General features: G+C 39.0%; 1 long non-coding RNA gene across 1 annotated transcript; it reads left to right on the forward strand.

The window, feature by feature from the left end:
• The first annotated feature begins 3,897 nt into the window (after positions 1–3,897).
• LOC121987356 lies at positions 3,898–4,259 on the forward strand. Its single transcript, XR_006113521.1, has 3 exons — positions 3,898–3,956; positions 4,058–4,115; positions 4,212–4,259. It is a non-coding gene; the product is annotated as an uncharacterized LOC121987356 (long non-coding RNA).
• Positions 4,260–20,541: the final 16,282 nt, after the last annotated feature.

Consider the following 20,541-nt stretch of genomic DNA (forward strand, 5'->3'; position numbering starts at 1 on the left):
CAGATATCAAAGTAACCCAGGACTGGGACATTGGACTGTCGTAAAACATATATTAAAGTACCTGAAAAGGACTAGAGATTATATATTGGTTTACCAGGTATATGATTTGCTCCCTGTGGGTTACACGAATTCGGATTTCCAATCAGATAGGGACAATAGTAAGTCAATCTCAAGGTATGTGTTTACTTTGGGAGGTGGAGCCATAACTTGGAGGAGTGTTAAGAAGAAATGCATTTTGGACTCCACCATGGAAGCTGAGTATGTGTCAGCCTCTGAGGCAGCCAAAGAAGTTGTATGACTCAGAAACTTTATGATGGACTTAAATGTGATTCCTGGTTTGCCCAAAATTATCACAATTTATTGTGATAATAGTGGTGCAGTAGAAAACTCGAAGGAACCATGAGCCCATAAGGCAAGTAAACACATTTAGCACAAGTACCACCTGATACGAGACATTGTAAAATGAGGAGAGGTTGTTGTCGCCAAGATTACATCAGCAGATAACCTGGCAGAACCTTTCACTAAGGCCCTTCCGGCGAGAGCTTTTGATGGACATGTTGAGGGGATGGGAATCAGATGTATGGTAGGATATATGACAGCATAGTCTTTTTGTATGAACATATATGACAGCATATGGAAGGTTGTTGGGATGTATACTATAAACCTAGATTTTGTATGAACATCTGTATTGAAATATTTGGAAATGAGAATCACTTTGGTCAAATGTCTGCATTTCATATTTATATATATGTAGTTGTCCATTTAATTTATATTGTAGATAACATGGTGTGTGGTGTCACACAAAAGATCACGTCATCGGGTCCTTATAAAGTATAAATAGTAGATCACAACCAAGATGGATAGGGGCAAACCATTGGAATGGTTGTAGTGTAATTTGGTATTAGTTTGTCTTGACTATATAATTACACTAGTACACTATGTGTGATTGAGCAGGACCATTTGAGGTTGTTCGATTTATACTGACTATATAAAAGAACAAAACCTCTATTATTATGGATGTGCGTACTCTAAATCCCGATATAATAACAAACACATATACTTAGTAAGTTGGGAGATAGTACCATTTATATGATGTGTTGTTGATTATAATAGAAAACTGTGTCCTATTTATTTAGGTTGATGAGGTCTCCTTTAGGAGCTCATAAGGATTGTCATGTAAACCCTGTTGGACCGAGAAGCGCTAGAAGGGGGGGGGGGAATAGCGCTCGTGGCTATTTCGTACGATTTAAAACTTATCGAGTAGATAAACGCAGTGGAAAAGAAAAGAACGAATGCTAACACAAGGTGGTTACTTGGTTTGGAGCCTGTGGCGACTCCTACTCCAAGGCCCACGATCGTTGATCGCTTCCGTTGGGCAACAACTATAATATTGAAAGTTTGGTACAATAAAGAGTTTACAATTAAGTGTACTAAAAATAACTTATACCGACAATAAGATTAGCAAAATTAAAGGTCTGGGTCGTCGGGGTGTTGCTACAACACTTCTAGGTGTCTCTTGAGCAGTAGAATGTAGAAATGTTGCTTTGAAATCGAATGCCCGAAGGTGTTGCTCAAAACTCCTTTATATAGACTGTTGGAGGCACCTCAAAGATCCTTGAGGGTGCCTCCAACGAGCCGAGTCAGCCGTGTGAATCAACGCTAAACTTTTCTCCTCTGATCCACTTGAAGGCGCCTCCATGGCCACTCTAAGGTGCCTCCAAGCCCTGGTCCAAGGCGCCTCCAGCTCCTCTTCGCAGCCAGCTGACACTCTGCACCTGAGGCGCCTCCAAACTCCATGGAGGCGCCTCGGACACTGTTCATCTGAGGTGTGACTTGCTCCTTTGTTCCTGCAAATTTTGTTAGTCCCAAACACATACCCTGCAAAACAAAGTTAGCACATAATAGTCATAAATAAAATATTGACAGTCTCCGGACTGTCCGGGTCTGACTTTGGATTTCCTATCGGAAACCCTAGGTTGACTCGACGCCTACTGTTCCCTCTGCAGGGAATGCGTCCTCACCTACTCCACTCGGTAGATTTACCTAATGCCAGCACGATCCTCTAGATCGACTGGACTTTTGCTTGGCACTCGATGCTTTCGGACTTTTTGCTGGACGCTCGCTCCCCGACCCGTCGAGTCTTCTACCTGGTTCGCGACACCAGGACTTTCCACCTAGGGTTACCACCCCCTAGGACTTTTTCCTGAAGCCCTCGACCCGCCAAGACTTTCCGCATAGGGTTGCCACCCCCTATGACCTAGGGTTACCACCCCCTAGGGTTTTCCACCTGCCTAACCGCAGCTAGGACTTTTGCTTAAGTACACTTAGGACTTTTCTGCAATCTCATTCAAACTGTTAGATCACAAAACAACTTAACTTTGAACCTTTTTCCATTATTAAAACACAAGTTCGATCGTCGGATGCTTCCCACACCAACAAACCCTACAGGTGGACTTAGTCCAACATGATAATAAAGTTGAGCGATACTACTCGTGGAGTAAAATGTTAATTAAGTGAGTTGTCAGTAACTCATTTAATTATCGGACATATGATACCTTAAACACAGAGAGATTAATACACTCATGGTACACTACAACAAAAACCCTCATAGACATCAGTGGAACAACAACGATTTTAAGCAAAAACTGATTTCTTTGAGTATTTTACACCGGTTATTCCAAAAATCGATGTCTATGAGCGCAGATTTTCGCTCATAGACATCGGTTTTTTAGGCGATGTCTATGAGCACCTTTTTTTTATTAATAGACACCGATTTTAACAGCGGTTTTTAAAACCCAGTGTTAATGAACCAAAATAAAATATTTTAATATTCCACCAGCCAAAATTTGCAACGCTGTGAAGTTCCCTCCAAACCTAAACCTATATCGCGCCCCTTCCTCCGACCATCTGCCTCAGCCTAAACCTAAACCTAAACCTCCAACCATCTCTCTCAACCTCATCTCCCTCTTCCCCTTCCTAGATCGACGCTCTTGCTCCGTCCAACCACACTGCATCTCCTCCAACTCCTCCCTTTTACAACGCCGCATTTCCTCCAACTCCTCCCTCTTACAACGGGTCATCTTGCTGTTGCCGCTTTCTCCACTCTTCCTCACGCCTCAGCGGCCGCCATCGCCAATCGAGATTTTTGTGAGCTGTGATGCTTTGAATCCGGAAAGGGAGCGGTTGGAGAGAGGGAGTGTGGGTGTAGATAACGTGATCTGGCGACTATGGCGGATACGGCGAAGGTGTTCAACATGCCGTTGGCAATGATGTGCGGCATCGAGGCGGAGAAGGAGATCTCGCGGGACGGCAGCCATTACAGCCTCTCCACCGGGATTCTCCCCTCCCTCGGGGCCAGGAGCAACCGCAGGGTCAAGCTCCGGAGGTTCATCGTTTCCCCTTACGATCGGCGATACAGGTCTGGTGTTCTATTCCCTCTGCCGTTACTAGGGCGAACTCCTTTTTTTCCGTTGGAGATTGTGAGTTGTGGAATTTGCTCTGGATGGAAAGCTTGTGGGGTTTTTTCTCTTGTTCTTTGCCTTCTTTTTGTTCAGATTTTTTCCCTCTTGCATGTAAACCCTTTTTTTCTTGGGTTTCTCCATTCGAATTTGGGACTTCGTTGTCTATTCTGCTTGGGTTTCTCCATTCGAATTTGGATTCCTTGGGCATGCGAAGGGAACTCTTGCCCTGGTTGACAATATCGTCAACGCCTTCTTTGCCATTGACATCATTTTAACCTTCTTTTTGGCCAACCTTGATAGAACAACTTATCTGCTCGTTGACGATCCTAAGTTAATTGCATGGAAATATTTGACCAGTTGGTTTGTTCTTGATGTTGCTTCCACTATCCCTTATGAACTTGCACGTAAATTGTTGCCTCATAAGCTCTGCTCTTAAGGATTCTTCAACATGCTCCGTCTCTGGCGTCTCAGAAGAGTTAGTGCACTATTTGCAAGGTATGCATCCTAAATAACTATGTGAATGCTTTTTGTCTTCCCTGAGGGAAGATATTATTGCCTTCCAACTAATTCAACACACTTCATTTTTTATTTACCAGACTAGAGAAAGATAGGCACTTCAACTACTTTTGGGTTCGATGTGCAAAACTTATTTGTGTAAGGATCTTTATTCTTTACCATCAATTCGTGCATTCACTTACCTTTTGCAGTTGATACTTCGGCTGATACTGTCATTTCATAACAATCTCATAGGTGACTCTATTTGCTGTGCACTGTGCTGGGTGCTTCTATTATCTTCTCTGCAAGGTATCATAATCCAAGCAGTACTTGGATCGGTGCTTCTATGCCAGATTCCCACAAGCGAGGCTTGTGGATCCGTTATGTGACCTCGATGTACTGGTCAATCACCACCCTTACAACCGTTGGTTATGGAGACTTGCATGCTGAAAATACAGGAGAGATGATTTTTGACATTTTCTACATGCTCTTTAACCTTGGACTAACAGCCTATTTAATCATAAATATGACCAATTTGGTAGTTCATGGAACTAGCAGAACTAGAAGATATGTAAGTTTCGCAATGCAAAACTTGATCAATCCATTCAGATGGCAGCAAGTTGTACTTGCAACCAATATTTACTCTTGTTTTACTTTTATAGCATTAAAGATATGTATTGATCATTGCAGAGGGATACAATCCAAGCAGCCATGGGGTTTGCACAAAGAAATCAGCTTCCAGAACGCTTACAAGAACAAATGATCTCACATCTCAGTTTGAAGTTCAGGACTGACTAAGAAGGCCTCCAACAACAAGAGACACTGGATGCTCTTCCCAAAGCCATCAGATCCAGCATTACTCACTATCTGTTTTACTCACTGGTTCAAAGTGTCTACTTGTTCCATGGAGTATCTAATGACCTGCTATTCCAACTGGTAATTATTAGAATTTTCTAACTCCAGATTTTGCCAGACAGAATATCACAACATAGTGTTCTCACCTCAGTATCTCATCTTTTGTATATTTGAAGGTATCTGAGATGAATGCCGAGTATTATCCACCCAGGGAAGATGTGATCTTGCAGAATGAAGCGCCTACAGACTTTTACATACTAGTGACTGGCACAGCGGTAAAAGAGAGTTTCCACTCGAGAATTCTATTTTTTCACATAACCTAAAAAAATTACCAAGTTTTTCATCATCTCAGTGAAAATCTGGATTTTTTTTTGTTTGTTTGTTATATGAAATAAGAATACAATCCATGTAAATGAGTATTTACAAATTCTAGAAAAACTAACTAATTTAAAATGTGGGAATTAGACTAGCTGATCTTTTTGGACATAATTGTGGCACGGGTGGTGGCTATGATCTTCAATATGTTTAGTGTGTTCATAAACACTAGACTATTTATAATACAGATCATTATTTGATTGTCACTTGTCCACGTCATCTTAGAGTTGTGTATGATTGCTCTATGCATCATCTTGTTTTTTTTTTCATGTTACCAAGTTGTCGCTTAGGAAAGTACCCATTATATATAGCTTTCACTCTAACTAAGCGACAATTGATCTCTATATGATTTTTCCTCTTGTAGAAAAGAGATGGAGGTTATTTATGGTAACTCTCTTGACATTATATAGCTTTGTTGGTCCTTTAGGAGCACATCTAAACTCGATCACTTTCTGCTTAACCTAGAGAAGCTTACATGCAGTATGTATTAATAGTGTTCTTTGCCTTTGCATTCAATCTGACTATAGTATCTCTTTTTGCTCGTTTATAAAATTAGATTGCCTCCCAAAAGGATGCAAGGGCGAGATGTAAACCTGCTATTCATAGGAGAACCTGCCCATAATTTGAACGTTACATTGATTTCCAAACAAGATTTTTTGAATTATGATTTGCCTCTTACACCTTTATATGTTTTCCAGATGCCTCAAGGAGGAATACTAAATGCCCTTTATATATATCAAAGCCATGATATCCCAAGAGGGCTTCTAGCAACAACATTCCTCTTGGTTGTGTCTAACTGCCTCAGCAGTTTTCAGATATACTCCATGCCTGTTTTTGATAGCTTTGAAGCAGGTTATACAAGTCGAACAAATCGACCCTGCCCGATTTGGGTTCGATCTGGCTTCCGAGTATTTTATTCTGATTAGGATATGAAGCGGAAGCAGTACTAGTTTCTTTGGAGCTGGTAGGGTAGAACTACTTAGTCAAGGGGATGACAATGTAATTGGCACTTTTTCTAGTCAATGCAACTAAATTCTTAGCCTTTGTTTTTCAAATTTCCTTTTACAAAGAAATATTTGCTTAGTAGTAAACTTTCATGAAATACTTTTTCCAATGATTCCATCTAAGATCTCTGGTTTCCAAGATCCATCATGTTAAAACCCTTTGCTTCTTGTGATAGTTATGTCAAATGCAGTGTCATGATGCAAATATAGTGCAAACATTCAAATATATCCTACGAGGCAAAAAAATTGAAGATGTGCTAAATCTGTTTTGCTCTTTTACCCTGTCATCTGCATGCAATATATATGCCTCACAGTATCATGCCAATCCTTCTACCATAATAGTGGATGTTGAAACAGGTGGAGACAAGGACTTTGGAAGAGTTGGAAGAGTTATTGGAATTTTCTTGTCAGAATAGGACATCCTTGACTCGGATTATGCTGGATAATATGGTGGTTCCTTTTCCAAATGGAGATGTGGATGTCTCAATGCTGAAGGATGCAGTTCAGTTGGTTAATGGTAGATTTGAGATTGAGGTAATTGGTGTCTTTATGAGAATGGCGCATGCCCATCTAATCAGTATCTCTTTTGCCTGAATTTTCATAATTTCTCTTTCAACATCTTCTTACTTGGTTCATGTTAGATTTGAGACTGAGGTAATTGATGTTTTTATGAGAATGGTGCATGCCCATCTAATCAGTATCTCTTTTGCTTGAATTTTCATAATTTCTCTCTTTCAACATCTTCTTACTCAGGTTCATGTTAAGGCGACTTGTGTGATCCCTGACATTGAGAATGCTCTTGAAAGCTCATGTACCGGATTGATGGTTCAGAAAGCATACAAATTGAGCTATTACTGAGACATTTTTGACTTTTTGTGTGAATTCACTTGCCCCACAAGCAATTATTGTTTTCTGCAATTAACTTGGCAAATACATCAAACCATTTTCTCTATTTGTATTTAGTTTAGTTTGACCTGCATTTAACTCATTTGAAGTTAACAATAATTTATTGATGGCAGTCAACATTCTAATCATGTACCCATAGAATTTGCAGTTCCTTTCTCACTGTATGTACAAGTGTTGTGCATTTGCAAATTTAATGAGGCTAGTGTGTCTGCAAACTTGAACAAATGTTCTAATAATTTATAAGCTTTATGTGTTTTTTTAGAAATGCCTTAAGGTACTTCTTAATGAATTTTCCCATGTTGTCCAGGTACTTCTATAGATTCTTCCTCATGAATTTTCCCTGCATTTAACTTAATGAATTTTCCCACGTTCTACTCTTAATTTCCCTTAATACTGGATATATGATATAGTAAACTAAATTCTTGAGTAAATAAAAAAAATATTTAAGTACTAATGAAGTGCAGCTGGTTTGATATATTCCGAAGAAGACATTTGCACGAATGTTCCTATGATATAACATGGGAAAATACGACTGCGATATTGGAATTAACATGATATGGGAATCCATTAATGTAAGTAACATGATACTTTCTTATGTTGTGATGCATTTATTTCTTTTCTTTTATTTATTTACTTATATATATGGTTGCATCTATATATGGTTGAAATTCATGTTGACTAGTTAGCATTTTAGCTATTTTCCCCTTGAAATAAAAATTTGTTTTGATGTTATTGTATCATTGGAAATCATATAAATGAATTGTTGTTACTCATCTTTATTACTGCTGAGGAATTTATTTACTTTTCATGTACTCTTAGTGATAAACAGTTATGTCATTTGGGTCGACTACTAATGAATTGAATTTCCATGTTCTCTTAGTGATAAACAGTTCCCAGGAATGATAGATCTATCACTATATGATGTGGTTGAGATAATTGATGAATGTTTCTCTTTTAAAGCATTCCAATTAGTCATCTTGTTACCTGGTGCTCTTACTTCTTTTTCAACTATAATTTTTAGTGTTGGTTTACTAATATATTATTTATGTGTTTTTACAGTTTACAAATCTCAAGTACTCTAGAGTTGAAATTGATGAAGTGTGGTTCGAGTGGGCTGAATGCATGCTAGATTACATTTGAAGTGCGGTTCTACCTTGATGTGTTGTTAAAAGAATGTTCTACCTTGATTCTGATATCTATTAGCTTTTGATGTAAAAAGAATGTTTGTGTATTTTATGGATACTATTGTAAGAAGAATATTTATGTAATTTGTGAATATTTGTGTATTTTATATATACTGTTGAATGAAGAATATTTGTGTAATTTATGAATATTTGTGTATTTTTTTGGTTACTGTTTCGGAAATCAAATTTGTACGGTTAAAAAATACTGATATTACATCGGTTTTCCACCGCTGCAAAACCGGTGTTATTAACTAATATTACATCGGTCGTATACCGCTGCCAAAACTGGTGTTATTAACATATAATATTACATCGATTTTACACCGTTGATGAAACGGTGTCGTTAAGTGATACTACACCGGTTAATAACCGATTCGAACACCGTTGTCGTTAAGTGATACTACACCGGTTTTAAACCGATGTCTAAAATGGCAGACTTTTTACATCGCTTTCATAGACATCGGTCGAAAATGTAATAGACACCGGTGGAAAACCGATGTCTATGAGGGTTTTTGTTGTAGTGGTAATTAGGAGCCCATATTGTAATATGGGATTAGCGCGGTAGTTCAATAATGACCCTTTAGTGGTATGAGTTATTATTGATGAACTTGATTTGGGTGTTCGGGTTGAACACAGGAAGCTCAAGTCCATCGAGAGACCAAAACCAATTCCTCCTCTCGGTCCCTGTTGTAGCATCTATAAAGCCTCGCATCCACCTATCCATAACTTGGTTTGGTTTAATTTAACTTGGTTTAGTTTAACTTAACTTGGTTTGGTTTAACTTAACTTGGTTTGGTTTAACTTAACTTGGTTTAGTTTAACTTAACTTGGTTTAGTTTAATTTAACTTGGTTTGTTTTAACATAATTTGTTTAGATTTTTTCTAAACAAAATTTTGTTAATTTTTCTTTCCTTGTAACCAACGGCTAGTCTATAAAAAGGTGTAGGATGTGGCCCCTAAAGCCTAACTTTCTTATTCTCCATAATCCCTTCTCTCCTTGTGGTTGCCGCCCCCTCTCCTCCTCCTAGGGTCGGCGGCACAAACCTATTCTCCTCCCTCCTTTTCCCTCTCCTTCTCCTTGCTTAGGGTCGGTGCCCTTATCCCCTCCTCCTCTTTGGTGGCCGGCGCCCCCACTTCTCCCTTGGTGGCCGATGACCCCTTCTTACTTGGTAGCCGGCGACCCTTCCCATCCACTTGTGGGCGGTGGCTTAAAGAAAGGGAAGAAGAGCAAGAAGAGGAAGAAGAGAAAGAAGAGGAAGAAGAAGAAGAGAAGAAAAAAAGATTAGAAGGTGCCCCATCCTAGCGACTCTTTTGCGGCCGGCGGTTTTGGAAGAGAAAAAAAGAGAGTGGTGTTGTCTTGGTAGATTGTCACCCACATGACATTCAAGAAGAGGAGAGGAATACGGTAGAAGATCTTGAGATCTTTAGCTACGAAGAAAGGTACAACTAGTTCTTTAATTCCACTGCGTATCTAGTTTCATTTTTCTTCGTATCAATTTTGAATACCAACACAAGAGGCCATCGATCTTGTGCTTCGATCAAGGTGTGCTTTGATCAATCAAGAACTTGCTTGATTGATCAAACACATGTCTGATCAAGCATGTGGGTTGCTAGGAAAGGTTCTGTGCTCGTACAAATTTTTGTATAGGAGATTTACATAGAACGGAATTCCCAGCACCAACACTTACAAGATATACATAGAACACTACTCTTAACTATTCCTAGTCAAGAATTAATATGCAAGGACAATATTAATGCATTGAGACTAGTATGTAGGTCAACGGATGACTTAATCTCACAAGTCTTAGATATGAGATATCAAGTTGGCACATGATTATATATTAGAGAATATATACTGAATGACTCACCATGAGAATATTTCATGATCATTATATGAGTGTCATAAATATTCTCATGTGACTATTGGTATAAATAGTCCTTAGACCTGAAGACACTACAGTTCCCTACATAAGGCATTGTATGCTTTGGTATTGATAAACGTCACCTGTAACAGGGTGGACTATAAAGTCGATCACTGGGTATGCAATAACTTATGCGTAGAGATGTGAATGATGTAGATGGGGTCTATCCCTTCCATATGATAGAAGTGATATCTATGGGCCCCTTGATTAGTAGGACACAAGAAAGCATGTCCATGTTCAAATGAGTCAATATGAGATATTGAACTTATTTGATTGAGTGTGTCTACTTAGAAATCAAGAAACATAAAAAATGATAAGAGGATGACACGGTCTATGCCTCATTGATCAAGCTCTATCAAGGATAGAAGGACCAAGTCATACAAGATAATAGCCACAGAAAGGTTAAGTCGGATCTTGACATTCTTGTCACTTGGGTAGCAATGATGCCTTGCTAGATGCCACTCAATGCTTATGTATCTAAAATGTTGATTTGGATACATTGCCAATGTTATGGGAATCTATTAGGTCACACACAAAGAACATGTAGATTTAGAGATGGGTTCATATGATGGATCATTAGATTAAGTCTAATTCAAATTGGACTTATTGAGTTAGACTCAATTGGATCCAATTATTGGATTGAGTCCAATTCAAACTAGATTCATTGAGTCAATTCAAATGAATGAAATGGTGATTCAATGAATTTGAAATTGCATGAGAATCAATGTGTTAGACTCATTGGATGAACTTGAATTCATGAAGGAAGAAGAATGGTCTATTTTGTACCATTGGATTGAATGGTTAATTTTGAACCATTGGATTGGAAGACAAGAGGGCAAAACTCTTTGGTATTCATGAGATGGATAATTATGATTTATGGATAAAATTTTCATTAGATGAAAAACTTTTAGTCTTCTTCTTCCACCTTCTTCCTTCTCTTGGCTGAAACCTCCTATCTTGGTTGCTAGCACAACCTTAGGTGGTTGCCTTCTCCACTTTGTGAGTTTGTGAGAAAAATGGAGGCTCTTTCATGTGGATACCAAAAGAGGTACGGATGGTTGATCGTGCTGAGATCCTAGCTGTCAGGAGATTGAGTGCACACACCAAAGGTATAACCCTATAATCATGAAGCTTAGTATATTATTTTTCCATCGCATGGATCTTCTGGGAGAGGATCTAGTAAATTTTTCGCTTCACTTTTTACGTGTTTAGCGCACTAGATCCCTACAATGAGAGCATGCTCACTTATAATTCGATTGGATACTTAGGAGTCTAGAATATAACGGTGCGAAAGCATCCTCGCTTATAACACAGTCGGATGCTTGGAAGTCTAGAATTTAAAAGCACGGGAGCATGCTCGTTTATAACACAGTCGAATGCTTGGGAATCTAGAATTTAAAAGAACAAGAGCATGCTCTATTATAACCCGACCAGAGGCTTAGGAGTTTGGAATTTAAAGGCACAATAGCACGCTCGCTTATAATCCAGCTAGATGCTTAGGAGTCTAGAATTTGAAGACACGAGAACATGTTCTCATATAACTTGGTGAGTTTAGAATTTAAAAATATGAGAACACGCTCGCTTATAACCCGACCAGATGCTCGGGAGTCTAGAATTTAAAGGCACGAAAACATGCTTACTTATAACCCGACAGGATGCTCGGGAGTCTGGAGTATAAAGGCATGAGAGCATGCTTTCTTATAACTCGGCAGGAGGCTCAAGAGTCTGGGATTTAAAGGTGCAAGAGCATGCTCCTTTATAACATGGTTGAATGCTTGGGAGTCTAGAATTTAAAGGTGCGAGAGCATGCTCATTTATAACCCGACTGGATACTTGACGGTCTGTAATTCAAAGGAGCGAGAGCATGCTCGCTTATTACCCAGCCAGATGCTCAGGTGTCTGGTGTATAAAGGTGTGAGAGCATGCTCACTTATAATCCAACCATATGCTCGGGGGTTTTAAATATAAAGTCGCGAGAGATGCTCGCATATAACTCGACTGAATGTTTAGGAGTTTGAATTTTAAAGGTGCGAGATCATGCTTACTTTTAACTCGACCGGAGACTCAGGAGTCTGAAATTTAAAGTCATGAGAGCATGCTCACTTATAACTCGGTCGGATGCAAGGGAGTCTAGAGTATAAAAGCGTGAGAACATGCTCGCTTATAACCCCGACCGAATGCTCAAGTCTGGAATATAAAGGTGCGAGAGCATGCTCACTATAACCCGCCCGAATGCTCGGTAGTCTGGAATATAAAGCCGCAAATGAATGCTCGCTTATAACTAAGCTGGATGCTTGGGAGTTTGAAATTTAAAGGTACGAGAGAATGCTCTTTTATAACCTGGCAAAGGCTCGAGGGTCTATAATTTAAAGGATTGAGAGCATGCTCGCTTATAACCCGGCTGAATGCTCGAGAGTCTAGAATTTAAATACATGAGAGCACACTCGCTTAAAACCTGGCCAGAGGCTCAAGAGTCTAGAATTTAAAGGCACGAGAGCATGCTTGCTTATGACCTGGTCGGATGCTCAGGAGTCTAGAATTTAAAGGTGTGAGAGCATGCTCGCTTATAACCCAGCTGAATGCTCGAGAGTCTAAAATTTAAAGGAGTGAGAGCATTCTCGCTAATAACCCGACCGAATGCTCATGAGTTTAGAATTCTCTAGGACCTTTTGAGATAAAATCGCTTGCTTTTCATCGAGTGGAAAATATTTAAAGTACTACATTAATGCATTATAGGCATACTCTTAGGTCGTATAAGACTGTAGGTGGTTAGCACTGCAAGGTCGTTCTAAATTTTTCCCATCCGTGTCCTAGAGATAGTAGGAGCCCAAGGCAAGCTTTTGCATCATCTTATATGGTCCTCCCTACTATTGCTCCATCTTGTTAACATCCCCGACTAGCTTGACCCACTTCCAGACCAGCTCGCCAACTTGAAAAAAAATCTGGGGATAACCCTTCTGTTATAATCTTACCTCATCCTTTGGCGATATGCCATTAGCCTACCTGTCACCTTGTCTCTGACTTCTTCTATCAGATCAAGCTCTATAAGGTATCAGCCGACATTGCCCTCATCATACAACTACCTTCGATTGGATTCCATGACAATCTTGACCGGGACTACTGCTTTACCACCATGAACCAAATAAAAAAGGGTTATACCTATTACTTCTCGGGGGATTGTACGATATGCCCACAGCACGCTGGGTAATTCAACGACCAAGCTCCCTCTGATGTGGTCTAATTTGGTTTTAAGTCCTTTGATGATTTCTCTATTCATCACTTCCGCTTGGCCATTACTCTATAGGTAGGCCACAGATGTGGAGATTTGTGTGATACCATAGGTCGAACACCACTCTCAGATTTTTTTCCTTGAAATTATCTTCCATTATCTGACACCAGTTTGTGTGGGATTCCAAACCTACAAATAATATATTGCCGTAAGAATTTGATAACCATCTGCTCAGTTATCTTAGCTAATGACTTAGCGTCCATGCATTTTGAAAAATAGTCCACTTCTACTAGCAAGAATGTTTTTTGGATAGGTACTATAGGAAAAGACTCTACTATATCCATACCCCATTGATCGAATGGGTAGGAGACAATGGAAGTTTTCAGCAACTCCATGGGGTGGTGTGGGATATTCTGGTGCTTTTGATAGGATAAGCAGATTTTTACTAACTAAGCTGCATCAGCTTCTAGAGTGGGCCAAAAATACCCGGCCAATAATATTTTCTGAGCGAGAGACCGGCTATCCCTGTGACTTCCACATAAATCCTAATGTACTTCCTATAAAATGTGTTACACGTCATCCGGTTTGATGCATTTGACTAAAGGGCATGAGAAAGCATGTTTATAAAGATGGTCTCTGATCATAGTGAACAAATTGGATCTTTCTTAATCATACGTGCTTGTTTTCCCTCTTTTGGTAAGACACCCTACTGCAGAAATAAAATTATTAGTGTTCTCTAATCACTCTATAATTCATGATTGGTCTATCGTTCAATGCAAGCCACTAATAGTGTTTGTTCTACAAGCTTATCCAGAGTCATGGAACTATAGAGGAAGTTAATTTGGCTAAGTCATCTCTATTTGATTTTCTGCCCGAGGAACATTTTGTATGCTTACTTCTTGGAATCCAGCTCTAAGCTTCTTGAATGCCTCTGCATAGAGTTTGAGCCACTCATTATTAATTTCAAAATTTATTGATAATTATTGTACAACCAACTGAGAATCTGAATAAATTAAAACTCGAGCACCTCCCTCATGTTTGGCGAATCGCATGTCGATTATCAACGCTTCATACTCTGCTTCATTATTGGTAGCCCGATAATTGAGCCAAATGGATATTTGCATTTTATCTTCCTTGAGTGATATCATAAGAATACCTATTCTACTGCCTTATCGAGTAGATGATCTATCCAAGTATATCTTCTAAGTTTCCTCAGGCTCAAGATTTTGTACTTCTATTATAAAATCAGCTAAGGCTTGAGTCTTGATGATTGCTCAGGGTTGGTATTATATATCATATTCACTGAGCTCCGTGGTCCACATGATCAACCTCCTGGAAGCTTCATGATTGACAAGCACCCGACCCAAGGTACTATTGTTTAGCATGATGATCAGATGGGACAAAAAATAAGAACGCAACCTTCGGGCAGGTAAAACTAGTATGTATAATAATTTATTGAGTGTGATGTAGCAACACTTGGCTCCTTTTAATAAATGGCAAAAGAAATACACTAGTTGTTGCTCTTTCCCCTCTTGCCTCACCAATACTACCCCAATAGCATGCTCATTAGTAGACAAGTAAACTCACAAAGATTCACCTACTATTAACTTAGCTAATATAGGTAGGGCAGATAAATAACTCTTTAGCTCCTCTAAGGCCTTGTCGTAGTCAGTGTCCCATTGAAATTTAGTCGTCCGACTGAGGATATTAAAGAAAGGCAAGCTCTGGTCAGCCGGTCTTGAAATAAAATGTGATCATATAGTGATCTAGCTGATTAGCCTCCGTGTTTCTCTTAAATTGTGTGGGGTACCATATCTTGTAGAGCTTGCACTTTATTAGGATTTGCCTCAATTCCCCGCTCGATGACTATGTAACCCATGAAGCATCCACTCTTAGCTCTGAATATGCATTTTCTAGGGTTGAGTTTAAGTCCTTACTGCCTAAAAGTTTTACAGGTTTCTTCTATATCAGTGCACAGATTTATGGCTCGACGGGACTTGATAAGGATATCATCGATGTATATCTCCATGTTCCACCTGATTTACCTCTGGAATATTTTATTCATCAACCGTTAATAGGTTGCACCTGCATTCTTTAGTCGAAATTGTTAGGATATATACTAAAAGCCTAGCTTTTTGTATAAACATTTATTTTGAAATAAGAATTACATTGGTCAATTGTTTGCATTTATGTTAGATGCAGTTGTCCATTTAATTTATATTATAGATAACATGGTGTGTGGTGTCACACAGAAGATCATGTTATCAGTTCCTTATAAATTATAAATAGTAGCTCACGACCAAGATGGATAGGGACAAACCATTGGAACGGTCGTAGTATAATTTGGTATTAGTTTATCTTGACTATAAAATTACACTAGTACACTATGAGTGTATTGAGCAGGACCATTTGAGGTTATTCTTTTTATACTAACTGCATAAAAGAACAGAACCTCTATTATTATGGAAGTATGTGCTCTTAATCCCGATATAATAACAAACACATATACTTAGTATTTATTTCTTTAATTTATCAATGGGTGAGATTTATTCAGTTGGATCAATAAGCTTGATAAGTTGGGTAATAATATTATTTATATGGTATGTTGTTGATTATAGAAGGAAACTGTGTCCTAGTAATCTAGGTTGATGATGTCCCCTTGAGGAGCTCATAAGGATTGTCATGTAAACCCTAGGTGGACCTAATCTGGCATGACAATGAAGTTGAGTGGTACTACTCTTGGAGCTAGATGTTAATTAAATGAGTGTTAGTAACTCATTTAATTAATGGGCATTCGATATCTTAAACACAGGGAGATTAACGCACTCATAATAAGAAGGAGCCCATAATGTAATATATGATTGATGCGGTAGTTCAATAATAACTCTTTAGTGGTATGAGTTATTATTGATAAACTTGAGTTGGGTGTTCGGGTCGAACACAGGAAGCTCAAGCTCATTGGGAGACCAAAACCAATTCCTCCTCTCAGTCCCTGTTGTAGCCTCTATAAAGCCTTATATTCACAAAGTCCACTTCTTACCCATGTAATGGGCCGGACACATCCTTGCTTGGTGCAAGGGGGCCGGCCAAGCATTAGCTTGGAGCCTAAGAGGTGGCCGGCCAAGCTTGGTGCCCATGCAAGGGGCCGACCACATAGGATTAAAAGGAGAGATTTTATTTTTGTTAAAAGCTTTCCTTTTATAGCCATCCACATGGTTTTAAAAGAGAGTTTTAAATTTTAAAATCTTTCCTTTTATAGCTATCTACAAAGGTTTAAAAGAGAGATTTTAATTTTGTTAAAAAAATTTCTTTTTGTAGTTATCTATAATGTTTTAAAAGAGAGATTTTAATTTTGACAAAACTTTCCTTTTTGTAACCATGATTTAAAAGAGAAGTTTTAATTTTAATATTTCCTTTTTTGTAGCCTTCTACATTGTTTAAAAGAGAGAGATTAATTTTAAAACTTTCCTTTTGCAACCTTCACAATAGGAAATTTAAAAGAGAGAGATTTTAATTATTATTAAAATTTCTTTTTTTGCCATGACCAAGGATTATAAAAGAGAGGTAGAGGGTGCCTTATAAAATACGCACATATCTCTACAATTTCCCTCCTCTCTTTTCCTTGGTGGTCAGCCTCTCTCCCTTTCCACTTCCCAAGGCCGGCGACACTTTGTTTCTTCTCTCCCTTTCTTCTTTCTAAGGCCGACACCCATCTCTTCTTGGTGGCCAAAACTTGAAAGAAAAGAAGGAGCACTTGGTGGCCGGTTGCTTGAGAGGAAGAAGAAGAGAAGAAAGTTTCCTATTTTGTCATTCCTTGGTGGCCGGAATTTCTTAGAGGAGAAGAAGTGGTTCTGGTGGATTTCATCTTGGTAGATCGTCGCCCACACAACGTCCAAGAGGTGTTGAGGAATACAGTAGAAGATCAAGAGGTCTTTGTTTACAAAGAAAGGTATAACCAGTTCTTAATTCTGCAGCGAAACTAGTTTTTCTTTGTATGGATCCTGAAATACCAACACAAGAGGCTAGTGATTTCATGTTTCATTTTTGTGTTTCGATTTAGTATTTTGATCTTGTGCTTTTGTTGAGGTCTCTGTAGTTAAACCTAGGGTACTGTAAGAAGTTTAAATATCCAATTTCTTTGAAAGGCTTTGTCTAGGAAGTAATGGATGATCCCATACCCAAGAAGGTCGAGTGCCTCACCATGTTTAACCTGGAAGCCAATCCTTGAAATAGATATTTAATCAACTTCTATAACATGGGATGGACTTGGATTAATAATGTTAAGTGTCATTTGCAATCCAAGTTTTAACTACTGAAGAACACATGAGTTGAACATGAAGTAAAAATGTTATGTTTCGTTTCCAATTCAAGTTTAACTCATGAGGAACACATAGGTTATTAGGAAAGGTCTGTGCTTGTACAAATTTTTGTACAGGGGAAGCAGAATGGAATTCCAAGTAGAGACCAACAGGAATAGCATAACATTGTAACAATAAGTTCCATCCGTAGTTATGAAGCTACTCTTTTCCTATTCATCCTTGGTGAGCGAGACTTGATGATACCCTTGATACACATCTAGCATACATATAAACTTGCAACAGGAGGTGGAGTCCACCACTTGATCAATATGAGGTAATGGATAATAATCTTTGGGGCAGGCCTTGTTAAGGTCTCTGAAGTCGATGCAGACCCTCCACTTATTTCTGGGCATGGACACCAGGACAACATTAGCCAGCTAGCTCAGGAATTGAACCTCCCAAATATAGCCAAGCTCCAGCAATTTATCTATTTCCTCTTAGACGATCTTATTCTGATCGGTCCCAAAATCTCACTTTCTTTGCTCTAGACAAGCATCCGGGTAAACACGGAGTACATGTTCCATGACCGTTGGTGATATATCCGTCACTTCTTTGGGTGTCCATGCAAAAATATTATTGTTACATGCCAAGCACTTAACTAGCTCAGCTTTAAGTACAGGAGCCAGGTCGAACGCTATCTATGTGGTGACCTTTGGATGACTAGGTTGAGTCTACAACTCTTCTTTTTCTTCATAAACCAAGATAGGGGTGCTTCTCGAATAGAGTTAACTCCCATCTGCTGCATCTTCTGAGCAGAGTTGGCTTCAGTTTTGATTATTTCAACATAGTACTTGTGTGATACTAGTTGATCTTCTTTAACTTCCCTGACTTGATCATTCAGAGGGAATTTTATTTTTTGGCAGAAAGTTGAGATGACTGCCCAAAATTCATTTAGGGACGATCGACCTAGAATAAATTATATGCGGAGGGCGCGTCTTCAACTATGAAAGTTGATCGGCGTGTCCTCATCAAGGGCTCTAGCCCTAATAATATAGCCAGCTTGATTTAGCCAAGCAGCTGAAATTTATTGCCCGTGAACCCTTAAAGAGGTGACATCATGGGCTAGAGGATCGCTTAGCTCTATCTGCAGTTGTTCAAATGCTTGCTTGAAAATGATGTTGGCCGAACTGCCCATGTCAACAAAAGTCCTGTGGATATTGTAATTGACTATGACAACCATGATTATTAGTGCATCATCATGAGGCACCTCGACCCCTTCTAAATCTTTAGGCCAGAAGCTAATTTCAGGTCTAGCTGCCTGCCCTGTACTACAACCGACCACGTGGATTTCCAATTGGTGAGCATGTGATTTTCTTACTCGGTTGGAATCTCTATCGGTTGGACCCTCGACGCTCTATGTGTTTATTTGCCTTATGGGCTCGTGGTTCCTTCGAGTTTGCTACTGCACCACTATTATCACAATAAACTGTGATAATCTTGGGCAAACCAGGGATCACATCCAAGTCCATCAAGAGTATTCTGAGCCATACTGTTTCTTTGACTGCCTCAAAGGCTGCCACATATTCAGCTTCTATGGTGTAATATGAAATGCATTTCTGCTTAACACTCCTCCATGTTATGACTCCACCTCCCAAAGTAAACACATAGCCCGAGGTTGATTTACTATTATCCCTATCTGATAGGGAATCCGAATCCTTGTAACCCACAGGGAGCAAATCATCTGCCTGGTAAATCAGCATATAATCTCTAGTCCTTCTCGGGTACTTTAATATATGCTTTACGGCAGTCCAATGCTCCTGTCCTAGATTACTTTGATATCTGCTAACCATGCCCACGACAAAACAGATATCCGGTCTCGTACATAACATTGCATACATTAGGCTTCCTACAGCTGAAGCATAAGGAACGACCTTCATGTCCTCATCACCTTTGATGTTTTAGGACACATCTCTTTAGATAAAAGTACTCCATGTAGAAAACCTTTCTTGGAGTTTTGCATGCTAAAGCGAGCTAGGATAGTATTGATGTATGAAGCTTGGGATAAACACAACATTCTTTTCTTGCAATCCCTTATTACTTTGATCCCAAGAATATGTCCACATTTTCCTAAATCCTTCATATCAAACTGCTTGGACAACCATACCCTTACGTCTAACAACATTTTGACATTATTGCCAATGAATAAAATGTCATCTACGTATAGTACAAGAAATACCATCACGTTTCCATCGCTCTTCTTGTATACACAAGACTCATTCGGTCACTGAATAAATCCATAAGACTGGATCACTTCATTAAACTGGATGTTCCAAGATCTCTTGCTTCATCATATGTCCAGGGATCAGGTTCATATTCACCAAGGATCAAGTCCAAAGACTCCCCCAAAAATAACCCTCCCACTACGATGAGGCATTACTTGTAATTGTGCATCATTTGTGACACTTGTTACAGTTTCTTGTGATATCTTATCTTGTACTATTGGTACTAAAGTAGATGTGTCTTCTCTAATTTCATCAAGAACAATTTTACTCATGGGCTTGTGGTTTATTACATAGTCCTCTTCTAAAAATTGGGCATTGGTGCTAACAATGACGTTTTGATTTTTAGGACTATAAAATAAACCTCCTTTTGTTCCTTTAGGATAACCCACAAACATGTGAACTTCTGTACGTGATTCCAACTTATCAGTGTCTCCCTTCATCACATGTGTTGGACTTCCCCAAATCTGAATATGCTTCAGACTAGGATTACGCCCATTCCATAATTCTATGGGAGTACACTTCTGTTTCCA

Source organism: Zingiber officinale, chromosome 5B, assembly GCF_018446385.1.
Source record: "Zingiber officinale cultivar Zhangliang chromosome 5B, Zo_v1.1, whole genome shotgun sequence".
NCBI lineage: Eukaryota > Viridiplantae > Streptophyta > Magnoliopsida > Zingiberales > Zingiberaceae > Zingiber > Zingiber officinale.